Raw genomic sequence first — 16,904 nt, 5'->3', positions numbered from 1 at the left:
TAAGTCTTCAATGTGTGCTTTTTCTGTTTTCTTTAAGCGGGCACTTAGTGCTGTGAACTTTCCTCTTAGGACTGCTTTCATAGTGTCCCATAAGTTTGAGTATGTTGTTTCTTTATTTTCATTGAATTCCAGGAAGACATTAATTTCTTTCTTTATTTCTTCCTTAATCCAGGTATGGTTCAGTAGTTGACTGTTCAGTTTCCATGAATTTGTAGGCTTTCTGAGGGTAGCATTGTTGTTGAATTCTAACTTTAATCCATGGTGATCTGATAAGACACAGCTGGTTAATAATCCTATACAATAAAGGATCTTCTGGAGGCATTACCATTCCTGACTTCAAACTCGATTACAGAGCTAGAGTGATGAAAACAGTGTGGTACTGGCATAAAAACAGAGAAGTCGACCAATGGAATCATATAGAAGACCCGAATTTTAACCCACTAACCTATGATCACCTCATTTTCGATAAAGGAGCTAAAAGTATTCAATGGAAGAACGAAAGCATCTTCAACAAATGGTACTGGCACAACTGGATGTCAGCCTGTAGAAGAATGAAAATAGACCCATATATATCACCATGCACAAAACTCAAGTCCAAATGGATTAAAGACCTCAATATCAGTCCGAACACGCTGAATCTGACAGAAGAGAGAGTGGGAAGTACCCTACAACAGATGGGCACAGGAGATCGCTTCCTATGTATAACCCCAGCAGCACAGACATTAAGGGCAACATTGAATAAATGGGACCTACTAAAACTGGGAAGCTTCTGTAAAGCAAAGGACACTGTCACCAAGACAAAAAGGCAACCTTCTGACTGGGAGAACATCTTCACCAGCCCCGCAACAGACCAAGGTCTGATCTCCAAAATATATAGAGAACTCAAGAAACTAGACATTAAAAGGCTAATTAATCCAATTAAAAAAATGGGGCACTGAACTGAACAGAGAATTCTCAACAGAAGATGTTCAAATGGCCAAAAGACACTTAAGGTCATGCTCAACCTCCTTAGCGATCAGGGAAATGCAAATCAATACAACATTGAGATATCATCTTACACCTGTCAGAATGGCTAAAATCAAAAACTCCAATGATAGCCTTTGCTGGAGAGGCTGTGGAGGAAGGGCTACCCTCATCCATTGCTGGTGGCAATGCAATCTTGTGCAAGGACTTTAAAAATCAGTGTTTTGATTTCTCAGCAAATTCGGGATCAACCTACCCCTGGACCCAGCAACACCACTCTTGGGAATATATCCAAGAGATGCCCTATCATATGACAAGAACATTTGTTTAACTATGTTCATAGAAGTATTATTTGTAATAGCCAGAACCTGGAAACAACCTAGATGCCCTTCAATGGAAGAATAGATGAAGAAAGTGTGGAATATATACACATTAGAGTACTACACTGTGGTAAAAAAACAATGACTTCTCGAATTTTGGATGCAAATGGATGGAAATAGAAAACCCTATACTGAGTGAGGTAACCCAGACCCAAAAAGATGAACATGGGATGTACTCACTCATAATTGGTTTCTAGCCATAAATAAGGGTTACAGAGTCTACAATTGATGAACCTAAAGAAGCTAAGTTAGAAGCTGAACCCAAGGAAAATCATATAGTTATCCTTTTGGCTCTGGGAAGTAGACAAAATTGCCGGTGAGAAAATTGGGATCTTGGGGGTGGGGTTGGATGGGGGTAAGGGAAGATGGGGAGAGAAAAGGGAGAAGGGGAGGATAGGGGGAACTTGGGGAAAAAGAATGATTTGGATAAAGGAAGTTTGGATAGGGGAGCACAGAAGCACAATTCTTAGTTAAGGGAGCCACCTTAGGGTTGGCAAGAGACTTGAACCTAGAGTGGCTCCCAGGAGCCCAAGGCGATGTCCCCAGTTAGTTCCTTGGGCAGCTGAGGATAGGGAACCTGAAATGACCCTATCCTAGAGCAATACTGACGAATATCTTGCATATCACCATAGAAACTTCATCTGGCGATGGATGGAGATAGAGACAGAGACCCACACTGGAGCACTGGACTGAGCTCCCAAGGTCCCAATGAGGAGCAGAAGGAGGGAGAGCAAGTGAGCTCAGACTCCACAGCTCTCCTCTCGGGAGCAGACGCCTCAGAGAGACACCATGTTCCCCCTTCCCAGGCAGACGCAAGCAATGAAGCTCCGACCCAGGATGGACATAGGCTAGAATCTTCCCGGTAAGCGCACCTAGGGGCGCTACACAGATGATTAGAAATCGGCTAAATTAATATGTGAGAATTAGCCTAGAAGAGGCTAGATAGGAATTGGCCAAGCAGTGATTAAAAGAAGACAGTGTCCACGTAATTATTTCGGGACATAAGCTAGCCGAGCAGGCAGCCGGGGTTTTGGGAACGCAGCGCCACCGCTCTTATTACTACACAGTGATCCTTCTAAAGTATCCATCTTCCAAAATATCAACATCATCAACTCTCCCCCCCCAAATACACAAATCTATTGTGAAGGACTATATTGATCTTTGCACCAAAATTTGAGAAATTTCTACAACAGAAACATCAGCCTTAAAAACTTGGGCCTGTTTTTAGAATACTTACTACAAAATTACCAGCTAGCTTTTGTCCAATGTCAGGAGCCTTTTTCATGTAGAAGCAAAGGATACGCCAATTATTTGAAAGTCAACATTGTAATAAGAAAGAAAAAAAAAGTTTAGAGAGCCTTCCATATCTCTTTTCAATGGAAAGTCACATTGTAGATTCAACCTCTACTTCTTGAAATGTCCTAATCATTAGAAACTCTGGGTTTTCAAAGAGACCATGGGTGTCTTTATGAGGGTATGCATCTTTTGTAAGCTCTCACTATTGTGATGACAGCTCATGGAAAGATTTCAGGTCTAACACATGACCAGGGCTCGGCCATTTCTAAATTAATACCCTACACTAGTACTTAACAATTCATTCAGAAACTTAAGAAGGAAGCCATTTCCCTTCCTAAAATAAGTATTTAGGTTCTTTACTTTGGCATATGAATTTATAAAGAACAATAGATTTAGATTCAAACATCAATATTTTTCATCACATTGATCTTGCCATTACTCTTTCCTCTTCTTCATTAGTTTCTCTTTCGTGCATTTGTCTTATAGTCCATGTATAAAGAGAAAACATGTGACAGAAGAAAGATACAAATATGTAAGTGCAACATATGAGTTGTGTCATATGTAGGAAGAAAATGGGAAAAAGAATACGTGAACTGAAAATACATTAAAGAATATTGTGTTAGGAAAGTTAAAAATGTGCTTATACACCAACCATTAGTGAGTTAAGTAGTAATTTTAGGATAAACACTCCATTCCTGTTTATCCATAAGGTTGACTCCCAGTACCCATTTTTCATCCAGGAAAACCCACAGAGGCCAACATGTGGGTAAACAGAGCACAGCAATGATATTAGGCCATGTGAGTTGACACTGCTCTCAGACTTCTTGGATTGGAGTTTGGACTGGCATCTCACTTTCTTCACCCTTTGGTGGATATGGCTAGCTTGGCTTCTTTTGAGTCTTTTGTAAGAGACTACTGTCACGTTTAGGGTGAACAGTCATAGAAAAGATAGTTAATTGTTCCTGATTCAAGTTTCAGACATCTGGCTACCACACTCCATGTGACTGAAAATTATCTAGAATCAGAAAGACTATAGTTTACAGTGGTTATTACCTAGAAGATTCAGCTACGATTAATAACATTAAAAAATTAAACAATTCATTGCTGTTGCCTTTCTGCCTCCCATTGCAATTCTACTTAACCTTCCAACCTAATGTCTGTAGTTTTCTTCTGTTTCCACCATTGATTGAGTGAGTTTTGCTGTCATATTATATGATAAGTAGTGAAAAACCTTTTGTTCTATTCTTGGATACATTCATTCTTTAAGTTTGGATAATTGTATTCAAATAAATCTTATAGACTTTAATAATGCATGCCATGTATCTGCATCATCTTTCATTGATAACATGGAGTAGTAATATCTGTCCACATGTTTTGTTGTAATATTAAGAATAATAGAGATAAATTGTCTGAGCTAATACTTTCCCCAAAATATGGCATTCAGTAGATGAATAAATAAAATATGCCATATATTCACAATGTGGTATTATTTATTCATAACAAATGAAATTCTGTCTTTTTCCCACAAAACGAGCATAACTGGAGATAACCATGGTAAGTAGAATAAGATAAGCTTTCCAATCATATACGGATTTTGTTTTTGTTTTGAGAAATAAAAGCAGAAGAATAACTATTAGGAGGCAAGAAGGGGAACAGGAGAAGGGAAATTAAGAGAGTATAGCATGAGGAATAAATATGATCAAAGTACATTGTATATGTATATGAAAAGTTATAATGCTATTTTGTATTATTAGTGCACAATATTATAAAACATAAAAAGAAGCTATCAAAATATTGTGGCTAATGTTATTATTTATAATGCCACCATCTTTTCGATTCTGGGCTGAAGAGATGGCTCAGTGTATAAATGCATTTTATGCTAAAGCTGATGACCTGAATTTGATCCCTTAAGTGTCACATGGTAGAAAAAGAAAACAAACTCCTGAAAGTTATCTTCTCGTCCCCACACATGAACTGTGGCATAGTGCCCCCTTTACATATGAATACACACACAGAAATAAGTAAGAATAATAAAAATTAAAATTTTACTTTGTTAGTCTTAGAATGAGGATTCAGTTTATACCCAGGTATTATTGTGGGATGATCCTTCAAACATAGGAATGCAACAAACACACAGAGAGGAAGAGAAGAATAAAGTTTATTTGACTATTATACTTCAAGTATGTGTCCTGGGATTATCTGATTCTGGAGCATAAACACAGGAAGATCCAATATCCAAAGTCTTTCACGTAACAGTAGTACAATTCTAAGAGAAGTACTTTCTTCAAGTGATATGCTATATGATATTTGTGTGTACATAGCTCACCAAAAATCACAAACTTGCAATATTTTCATTATCTTTTATTCATATTCCAGTTTGTACACTAGAAATGGGGTGAGAAAAATAACTGGCTAGTAACATACTCCAAATTCTCTAGAATATGCTTGGCAATTAACATGACTCTGCAACTTAACATGAGTAACATTGCTTTGTTCTCATGTTCAATGTCCCTAGCTATCATCATCAAAAAAGTTAAAGGGAAGAGCCATTCACACTTCATTACAATTTTGGTTAAAGAACAATAAAGGACAGGTGACAAGCCCAGCTGGAAGGCCTCTTTTTCATTTTCCTGTGTCCACAAATCAGACATCTTGGGCTCACAGCAGGACAGGCTCCACTGGCAGTAATTTGCACCATCTGGAGATGTCAGAGCACTGGCTGGCATTCCAGTATTTCATCTTTCTAGTCAAGGTATTCACCACCAGTCAGAAACTCAGACAGATGACACTGAAAGATGAACTTGCATTGATTTGCATGGCTAAGCTTGCCTGAGCTTCAGTTGGTAATGAGCATGCCTGTTTAACAGTCATTTTCATTCACGATGTTTACAAGGAAGATTGTATACTAAATATTATCTCAATCCTACTCAATGTATTCTCACTCATTAGACTTTTGAAAATGATGAATTAAAACACTCAAAGAAAATATTCTATATGAACTCTGGAGATCTTAGTTGATACCAATTTGGGTGGTACCATCAAAAACATTCTCATTATATCCCCAAATTAGACTAAATGCCTCCCTTGCTAAAGGATTTTTAGGAAGTAGAAGCAATATTCTTACCTTCAAAGTTGTCAAAAATATTATAATGAAAGTCTGCCATCTTTAAGAAAATTCTATGGTAAGAGATTGGTGCACATAAGACATTTTCTACTTTTCAACCAAGAAACATTTATTTTTTATTTAAAAAATACTTTTTTACTTATTTTACATACCAAACAGTTTCTTCTCCCTCCTCTCTTCCCATCCTCTAGTCTTTCCCTTTACCCCTTTCCTATCTACTCCTCCTCTATCTCTACTCAGAAAGGGATTGGCCTCCCATGGGATTGCCAAATCATGACATATCAAGTTAAGGCAGGACCAAGCCCCTCTCCTTAAAAAGAGGCATGACCAGCTAATCTAGAAAGGGGAAGAGATTACCAAAACCAGTTAAGTGCAAGGGAGAGGTTCCAGAACCATTTCTTAGTTTCTCATCCTGGACCAGACTCAGTGCTTAGTATAAGAGGTAGAAAAAAAAGAGGTAGAGGCAGGCACTAACCACTGTCTTTCTCAAGTGTTTATAATGTCATGAGTGGAAAATCAATTTAATTGATGATAATGCTCTTCTATGATACATAACAGACAAATGATTAATTGATACTTTATTCTCATGAGGAAATAAAGTATGAGTCTTTGTATCAGGAAAGAAGGTGCATCAGGAAAGCCTTCATGAAGGAGGTGAATTTATAAAATTGGGCCAATAAGAAGGTTAAAAGGTGAGAGGAGGAGGTGATGTCAAGTTGAGAACAAGGGCATGTGATATCACTGAGACGTGATACAGTACAAGGTGGTTAAAGTGCCACAGATGCTCATTATGCAGGATGGTACAGACACTAGCCCATAGTGAAAGACTGCCCAGTAGAGACAGCATGAAAAGTGGAAGTATATTGGTCTCTGCACTAACAGAAAGGACCTTAAATATTATTTTGTCACTAATAGGCACTTTTTGATGAATATTGATAGAGGATTACCATGTCCAGATTTGTAGCAGTATAGAGGATTAAAAATACCACTCAGAATCTGTGCCATGTTCTAGACAGCAAACATTCAGGGAGACTATGGTTTGACAATTCACATTATTTGATCAAAGTAACTAGTCAGTTGTTAAATAAAGAGGACATCTATTTTTTTATTTTTAATGTATTTACATTTTTAAATTTCAGTTTACATTTCAGCCACAGTTCTTCTCCCACCCCTTCTCCTGCTCCTCCTTGCCTCCTCATGCATCCACTCCTCCCATGGGAAGTCAACAAAGCATGGCATATCAAGTTAAAGCATTACCAAGCCACCTGCCTCCCCAGATTAAGGCTGAGCATGGCATCCCACCATAGGGAATGGGCCCCAACAAGCTTATTCATGCACTAGGGGTTTTCCTGGTCCCACTGCTAGGGGCCCCTCAGATAGATCAAACCAAACAACTGTCCTCCACATACAGAGGGCCTCGTTGGGTCCCATGGAAGCTCTATAGCTGCCTGCCTAGGGTTCATGAGTTCCCATGAGCTTGGTTCAGCTGTCTCTGTAGATTTTTCCTTCGTGATATTGATCTCCCTTGCTCATACATTCCCTCATCCCTTTCTTCAACTGGATTCCCAGATCTCGCCCTGCAGTTTGGTTGCCAGTCTGTGCACCCTTTTCCATCAATTATTGGCTGAAGGCTCTGTGATGAATGTTAGGGTATTCACAAATCTGATTACAGGAGTAGATCAGTTCAGGCACCCTAAAGAGGCCATCTTGAAGTTGAATAGAGGTATGGATTCTATAAAGTCTCAGGTTCTTAATAGGGTGAATGGTGGGAATAGTCAGCGTATTAGAAAAATAAGGAAAAAATCAAAGCAAACAGGAGGACTGCATACATATTACATAGTTAACATTTCCAGCAACTTCTACTACCATGCTCATCAGGACAACCCAACACTTTTAAGCAATATTTTCTTATTCACTGCATACATTATTTTCCCAACTAAATCTCAATTTCCATGATCTTACTGCCTTAATAGACCTATTTACTCTTTTCATATTAATTCTAGATCAAGATGAGCATATCACTTTTTGGAGGACATTAAAAGATAATTTTTGTGCCAGGATTAACTTTGTCCTCCAAGGAAATGATGATGTTCTAATCTGTAGTACTTGTAGACAAGACCTTATGTGGAAATGTCATAAAAAGTGATGCTAAGTTGACATATAAAGACTTTCTATAGTATCAAGAATTAACTAATAAGAAGAAACATGGAGAAAGGCATACTGGGGTAGGATGGTCTCTGAATTCAATATGATTAAGAAGAGCAGAATCTGGATCCAACTATGCAGAGGTGATGAAAGAAATTGGGACTGGCATGCCTTAACTGCAAGCTAAGGAAGACCTTGGGCTACAAATATCTGCAGGAAGGAAAAGCATTCTTCTAAGGCTTTCAGCGGACTATGGCTCTTTCATCACACAAAAATTTTGAGCTCAATCGTTGAAAACTGTGATGTGATAATTTTCTGTTCATTAAGGTATTTTTATGGTGTTTTTATATTTTAGGACTAAAACATAAATTAAGACCTAAAAATAAACCTACATACTTTTTGAAGCTTCGTTAGTTTCTTTAAGTCTCAGAGTATTAATCTTGACAAGTCAGAAATCAAGCACTATACCATAATCTTTTATTACCCTCAATTGGTGTTCTTACATGGATGGTTATGACTAATAGGGCAATACTAATAACCACTGCCAATTATCAAGAGATTTAATCTCCTAAAGAGTATGAAGATATTATTTTGGACACTCACAAACGATTTTAAATATATTTGTTTTATTTGGCACTCAAAAATGACAGCAAATCAGTGCTTAGTATTATCTCTACTATATAGATGAGGAAGCTAAATCCCAGACAAGAGTTTTTCCTAATACCACATGCAAAATAAATATTAAAGTCAGTGTTTCCAACTCCAAAACATGCGCTCTTCATGACTATGGTCAAGATTCTATTTGTTATTTTGCCAGGGGTTTCTGTCCCACTGGGTCCTGCAGCCGTTCAGTCCCAAAGAAATACATAGAGATCTACATTAACTATAAACTGGTTGGTCTATTAGCTCAGGCTCCTTATTAACTCTTATAACTTATATTAGCCCATAATTCTTGTCTGTGTTAGCCACGTGGCTTGGTACCTTTATCACTGAGGCATTCTCATCTTGCTTTCCCTGTATCTGGATGACAACTGCAGACTGAGCTTTCCTCTTCCCAGTATTCTCCTATTTTCTTGACCTACCTCTACTTCCTGCCTGGTCACACTGCCTATACTTCCTGCCTGGCTACTTGCTAATCAGCATTTTATTAAAATAATACAAGTGACAGGATAAATGATCATTGTCCGACAGCATGTTTACACTATTTTTTTCTTGACAGTTGTCCAATTTTGTTCAGATTTATGTTACCTCTTTTGTATAGTTTGGTTCAGAATCTGAAATTTGTTGATCTCATTGAGAAATATACTCCCAGAAGGAAATTGTCTTCTAAAATTCATATGCATAAAAATTCATATGCATATATTTTAAGTTGCAATGTTAAGAGGTCAGACATGCATATGCTCTATTGGGTTGAAATCATTTCAGCTTCTGAAAGCAAAGAAAGAATTTCTTAATACAGAATGAAATGAACAATATATTGTAAGTAGGTAAGTAATAGATACCTCTTTCTTTTTCAGCATATTTGAAAACATAAATTTAAAATTGATACTAGACACAGTCAAAAATGAAGCTCCTAGGATTTGCCTTGGAAAGCAAAGCAAGTAATAAATAATATGTCTCACTTAAATTTTTACCCTCTTACTTGATCATACAAATAAAATGTTCTTTTGTGAATGAAGATGTGGGTATCAGAATAGCAGGAAAATATCTATTTACATAGTTTTTATCAATATGTTACTAACAAATAGTTTCCAACATCTTTTAGGGAGTAATTGATGATAATATTAATATTTAATTTTATACACGAGATAAAAATCATGGGGAAAATAAATAAGCAGCTTTATCTACTACCGATATCATTGGTACTCATAAAACATACAAAAATAATAACCATAAATATGTATAATCAAAAGGGTAAAAATCAAGAAATATCTGACAAGATTTACAGATAGAAGATCAAATACATGTATGTGGTTATAGATTGGTAGATAATTAAGGAACAGAGGAAAGGGATACAGAAAGTAAAAGATAATGAGAAATAAAGAGAGAAAGAAGTGGAGGGGGAAAGAGAAGAAAAAAGGAGAAAGGGAACGAGAGCAGAGAAGCTAAAGGGGAAAAAGCCTGTGTATGTGGGTGGGGGGTGCTTAAACACTCCCTAGAAACCAGTGCTATACTTTCCTAATTTTTTGAGCAACAACCTCCTTCCATTCAAAATTGGAAAATGAAATTCCTTCAAAGGAGAATTCAGCAGCCACTGCAGCTAAGAGTGTTTATTGTATTTGCCTTGTCTTGTGTCCATATATATAGTCTCCTGCATACTTGTAGGCAATCATCGCTTATTGTGGCTGATCTGTATTTCTCCTGTCTCAGTAAGCTAAATATTGATAATAAGCCTTATCTTACTGAGTGTTTTTTGGGAGTCAAAGCAAAATCAAAAATTCCCAAGCAAGCAAACAAATAAAAGCACTACCATCAGGACATACCCACGTATCTACTATTTAACTATTCATAGGCTTATAAATTGAGTGAACCAGCTGCATTGGGCTGGGTTTAATGTGATACATAGCTTTCCTATTTTCACCTGTATTTGATACTGTACAAACAGTACTGTTGGTGGCAACTAAGCACAACATATGCAAGAGCTTAGCAGGATTTCTAGAACATAGTAACGGCTCAGCAAGAATCACATACTGGGGGCATGCCCTGAAAAGATACTTTGTTTCCCTGGAACTTCCCATTACCTTTACACTTCTAACTACAGCATTAAAAATAATAAAGAAACGTTGTTTCACTATGCCCTTCTGCCATGAAGCTCTAATTCACTTGAGTCCCAGTGGACCAAAGAATGAGACTTCTGAAACAGCAAGCCAATATAAATCTTTAGGTTGACAGTTTTTAAGGTATTTGTCATAGTAGTACAAAGAGATAGCATATTGAAATTTTAACTGTTTTTTTAAATCATGTTCTTTGATTAGAGAAGAAACAGTTCACCAATTTTATATATCTGGAACTGAATTTAGAGCAGTGGTTAAGATATCTTTAATGAAATAAACACTTTAATGAAATAAACACTAGGACCATTTAATCATTACTTTCAATGTAAGACAAAAAATCTGTTTTCAGGGCTCTGGCTAATTGATGACCTCCTGTAGCTTGCTTACATGTCCATGAAAATGACTAGTATACTTAGAGGAATTTTCAAAACTTCATCAACAAAAATGATGGCAAGAAAAAGCAGATATTAGACTGCTGAAACTTTCCTCTCTATCCCTACAATTAGAGTGCACTCTCATGCCCAAGATGCCAATACTTGTGGCTTCTTAGATCTGCTGTAGTCTTACTGTACGCTTCCTTGCAGTGTCTATTAAAGAAGCAACATTTGATATCACCTTAACTTCCACATGATTTTATTAGCTTTCTCCACAATTTTCTAACACATAAGCATTCAGTCTTAATCTTCTACTATCTAAAAGCAATCCTAGGCACTGCAAATGATTAACGGATAAAAGTTCTTGACAGTACAGGTAGTACCAGGTATGGTTTTACATGCCTATTAGCAAGTACCCATGCGGTTAAGGCAGAAAAAACAGTGAGTTCCAGGCCAGCCCAAGGCACATAGTGAGACCATATGTCCACAACTGCAAAACAAAATAAAAGAAAACAAACAACAGCAACAAAACAACCTTACTTGCATTATTTACACATACATTCTACCACGTCTGGCCAGACGTTTCCGGTTTGCAGAGTTTCACTCAGTGACAAAGACACAATGCCTAAGAAAACAGGAAAATTGTATAAATATGAACAAAATCACATTGGTTTCATATTGAGAAAGGAGAGTGGGTTTTAGATTTAACAACAGCTGTTATCATAGAAGAATAATAGTAATACTTGTTTTTTATATGAGCAAATTGTACTTTTCAAAGTATAGTCACATTGCTGAGTGATGGGGGCCTGTGAAATAGGAGGTGAGGTAATGTCAACAACCTGCAGCTCTGAGGGGGAAGTACCTTGGCCAAACTTACCCATATGGCAAGTGCATCTGTGGTCTTAAATCCATGCTTCTGTTCTAGCACCACCTTTCTTCCCTTTCTACCAACTGCAAAATTTCATTTTCACTTCTGTATGGAGAACAATGACCCTAAGTCCATTTCATGTTGAAGAATTTACCTACGAAGACACCAGTAGATGGCTACTCATAATTCCTTCATTGAAAAGAATCAGAATCATGCTTCAAAAATCTATCATTGTTGCCATATAAATGTTTCTTTAGAAAAATGAATCAGAAAGTTGGTTATGATCTTTCTCAAAATACACTTTTATCAGTATGCTTGTTCCTAAATTATATTATACTGTAGAAACTTATTAAAATATTATTTCACTTAAATAAGTAGAAAATATATCCCATTTCATTGAGTGGAGAAGGGCCACATCATTTAAAGGAATCCTCTAAGCAAAAGAGAAAAGGGTAACCTATGAACCAATTATTGGGCTTCAGGAGTATAGGAAACATCTGCATTTATTTTCCTCACCACAGCCTGTGTGTCACCACTGTCAGTCTTGGTAGGTAGGGCAATCATTTGAATCAACTATAGTAAACAACCACCAAATTAACAGATGAGGTAGACAAAGGCTGCCATATCTTCCCATAGCCCTATCTTCAATCATTTCCATGCACACTGCTTCCTTATTTTCTTCTGAAGCTGCTGAACAAGTCTCCATTCAAAGGGTAGGGTGTTTGAAAGGAGAACATGTCTTTAGAGGACATATCTTGCGGGCTCAGCTCAGGTAGCAAATTTCTCAGTAATATCCTTCTTCCAATTCACCTCCACTGCATACTTACAATTTCCCTAGTTTTCTATAGTTTTTCTAATTGAGGTAATATTACAAAGCATAAGTTTAAACATGAATCATTTTAGAGTATATAATTTAGTATTAGGAGGCACGTTCACAGTATTGTGTGGCCATCAGTACTGTCTAATCCTAGAACTTTCTCATCATCCCAAAAAGAGACTCTAACCTATCAAGAAGTTAATCCTTATTTCTGTCCTACTAGCCCTTAGCAAGTACTAGTCTCTTCTGATTCTTTGTACATGCCAGGTTTTGAATATATCATATCAGTGCAATTCTACATGTTTTCTTCATTGTGATCTTACACCTAGCCTTCAATGGGCAGGTGAATATATCCTTTAGTATGTATTAATATGTCATTCAGATTTTGTGGCTAAATAACCCACTTTATATATAGGACATATTTTATGCACTATTTATTCATTGGTGAATATTAGAGGTGTTGCCACTTTTTGGATTTTATGAATAATGCTTTCAAAAGTATGGAGACTTGGCTCAGCAGATAAGAGCACTTATTTTGTTTTTTATTTTTCAAGACTAGGCTTCTCTGTAGCTTTAGAGCTTGTCCTGGAACTCACTCTGTAGAACAGGCTGACCTCAAACTCACAGAGGTCTGCCTGTCTCTCCTCCCAAGTGCTCGGATTAAAGGCGTGTGCCACCACCGCTTGGCAAAAGCACTTATTTTTACAGAGGGCCCAGGTTCAATTCTGACACCCACATGGTAGCTCACAACTCTCCATAACTATAGTTTTAGAGAACCCAACACCCTCATCTGAATTCTACAGGTAACAAGAATTCATGTGGTATACAGACATGAGCAAATAAATTACATACACATAAAATAGTGAATATAAATATATTTAAAAAGTAAATGAGGGAGAGAAAAGGTAGAAGGGAAGGAGGGGGGACTTGGGGAAATAGGAGGATCGGGATAAAGGAAGGTTGGATAGGGGAGCACGGAACCACAATCCTTAGTTAAGGGACCCACTTTAGGGTGGGCAGGAGAATTGACCCTAGAGGGGCTCCCAGGTGCCCAAGCTGAGGTCCCCAGTTAGTTCCTTGGGCAGCTGAGGATAGGGAACCTGAAATGACCCCATCCTAGCGCAATACTGACGAATATCTTGCATATCATCTTAGAACTTTCATCTGGCGAGGGATGGAGATAGAGACAGAGACCCACACTGGAGCACTGGACTGAGCTCCCAAGGTCCCAATGAGGACCAGAAGGAGGGAGAACATGAGCAAAGAAGTCGGGACCACGAGGGGTGCACCCACCCACTGAGACAGTGGAGCTGATCTACTGGGAGCTCACCAAGGCCAGCTGGACTATTACCAAAAAAAGCATGGGATAAAACTGAACTCTCTGATCATGACGAACAATGAGGGCTGATGAGACGCCAAGGACAATGGCACGCAGTTTTGATCCTACGCAATCTGCTGGCTTGGTGGGAGCCTAGCCAGTTTGGATGTTCACCTTCCTAGATATGGACGGAGGGGGGAGGACCTAGGACTTACCACAGGGCAGAGAACCATGACTGCTCTTTGGACTGGAGAGAGAGGGGGAGAGGAGTGGGGGGAAGGGGAGAGGGGTGGGAGGAGGGGGAGAAGAGTGGGAGGAGGGGGAGAAGAGTGGGAGGAGGGGGAGGGAAAGGGGAGGCTGGGAGGAGGTGGAAATTTGTTTTTTTTCTTCTTTATTCTTCTTTTATCAATAAAAAAAATGTTAAAAAAAAGTAAATGAAATACAAAGTAAAGGAGACGATCACCATTAACATAGTTGCCCCAGCCCCTGGTAGCATGAGTACTAATTCTAGGACCCCAGAACCTTGAGGTTCTGCTTTCTTGCAAACTGCCTCTTTTCTAGAGAGTTCTATATTCTGAATTTCTGGGCCCTTTCTTTGTGGAGCTACTCCTTTAAGTTATGCTAACTGGCCCTTTGCAAAATAGAATATTCTGGATGGAAACTCCGGAGAGGAAGGAGTATGCCAAGATGGGCCCCAAGTTCATAGGAAGGACACCTGAAGTAGTTGGAGTTAACTATTGCCTACCTGGGCAGTTTTCTCTATCTCACTGGTAGGGTTGGAATAGTACAGTAGATTTGGTCCCCATTCTTCTGAGAAGACTTCCCCATCATTTTCCTTACTACAGATTGAGTGCCATCTATGGGGGAACATATATGCTGAACAAACCTGTGGATAACATCATCGTGGAAAATGGCAAGGTGGTGGATGTGAAATCTGAGGGAGAGGTAATTATGCCATGTGCATTTGTTACTGTGGCTCAGTTAAGGTTTAGTCTTTTTTAGGGCTATGTTCATAGGGAGCCTTATTGCTGATAAGTTTGCTGTTGGTTAACCCTGAGAGACTTATAGCTAGGAACTGGGAGATCAATAAAAGTCTTCAAAGCTATTCCTGTTGGCAGAAAGTATCCTTCAAATTGCTAGGTAAGGTGGTACATGCCTGTAATTCCAGTACTAGGGAGGCAGAGTCAGATGGATTTAAGTCAAGACGTAATCTTCAGAAGCCACATGCTGTGTCTGTTGTCCTTAAAGTATTCTTTTGGAAAGGGTATCATGTATCCCAGGCTGGCTTCAAATAGTCTATATAGCTGAGGATGAACTCTTAATCCTTGCACTTCCACCTTCTTCATGCTGGGATTACAGGTGTGTTCCAACATTCCTGGTTTATGCAGTGCTAGAAATCTAACCTAGACATTATGCATGATAGGCAAGCATTCTACCAACTGAGACATATGCCCCTGTCCAAAAAGGCATCCTTCAGCCTGATACCGTAGTACATGAGCACTGAGATGTGTAAGGGAGGAAGATCCTGAGTTTGAGACGAGTATAGGCCAGATAGACTCAAATAAAACCCCATTAACAGCAAAAAAAGGTATTTGTGATCATTGTGTTTCAGTAATAGGGTCACCACCTAGCCCTGTATGTGAGGGCTCACCTCTATGAGCTTCAAGAAAGGGGTTATATGCATAGGAGGGGTGGTGATGACAACTCAGCTGCCTGGCTTGACTTTTGACTTGGCTTACTACTACACAAGGTAAGGTATAATCTGACAGGCATAAAGTCTGCTGGTGCCTTCACAGGTGGCCCACTGCAAGCAGCTGATCTGTGACCCTAGCAACATCCCAGACCATGTACGGAAGGCTGGCCACCTTATTCGCATCATCGTTATCCTCAGCCACCCCATCAAGAACATCAATGATTCCAATTCCTGTCAAATTATCATCCCTCAGACCCAGGTCAACAGGAAGTCATGTAGGCCAAACCATGAGGAACTACCTTCTGTTCCTATGCCTCTATTCTCACCAGAAGTCTTGGGGATTTGTGTGACATTTTGTTATGCAATATACCTGGGATTGAATGGCCTTCCCTTCTTTATGAGAGCAACAGTTTGAATGCTGTCTGTATGTTGGGCTGGGGAGGGGCAGGTGGGCCAGATTCCTGTCCATTTCCTAAGAACTACCTTTTTGTGTGGTCATTTCCCCCGGCATATGTTAACTGTGTGCTTCCTGTGGTCAGACATATATGTGTGCATGATCTCCTATGCCCACAACGTGGCAGCACAGGGCAAGTACATTGGCATTGCCAACACCACCATGGAGACTGCAGAACCGGAAAAGGAGGTTGAGCCTGCATTGGAGCTCTTGGAACCCACTGACCAGAAAAGTGAGGGGCTGAGCCAAACTGGGAAGGCTGGGTTGAAGACCAGGAATGGACAAGGCCTATTGTGAAACTTTAATCTACCTCTGTCTTCTACTTGCTTTTAAGGTTTGTGGCTATAAGTGATTCGTAAGAACCCATTGATGATGGTTCCTAGAGTCAGGTAAGAAACCTGTCTCAGTCAGCCCTGCATCTTGATGCTCACGCAAGATCCTCTGTCTGACTTCTCTGAGCCCTGGGTATTTGCCTATTTACAGGTGTTTTGTTCCTGCTCCTATGATACCACCACACACTTGGAGACCACCTGAAATGACATCAAAGATATCTACAAATGCAAGGCTGGGTCTGCCTTTGATTTTGAGAGCATGAAGCACAAACAGAATGATGTCTTTGGAGAGGCTGATCAGGGATTTCTTACTCCCCTCCTCCAGCCCATACTACCCTCTCCCTAACCTGTATGTCCTTCTCTGGG

At 39.0% G+C, this 16,904-nt stretch overlaps 1 pseudogene; it reads left to right on the top strand.

The window, feature by feature from the left end:
• LOC142840523 (rab GDP dissociation inhibitor alpha-like) overlaps positions 1–16,904 on the top strand; it is a 33,016-nt pseudogene extending 16,112 nt beyond the window's left edge.

This window comes from Microtus pennsylvanicus, chromosome X, assembly GCF_037038515.1.
Source record: "Microtus pennsylvanicus isolate mMicPen1 chromosome X, mMicPen1.hap1, whole genome shotgun sequence".
Taxonomy (NCBI): domain Eukaryota; kingdom Metazoa; phylum Chordata; class Mammalia; order Rodentia; family Cricetidae; genus Microtus; species Microtus pennsylvanicus.
Note: the sequence above shows the minus strand (reverse complement) of the source record. Positions and strands in the feature narration are given on the sequence as shown.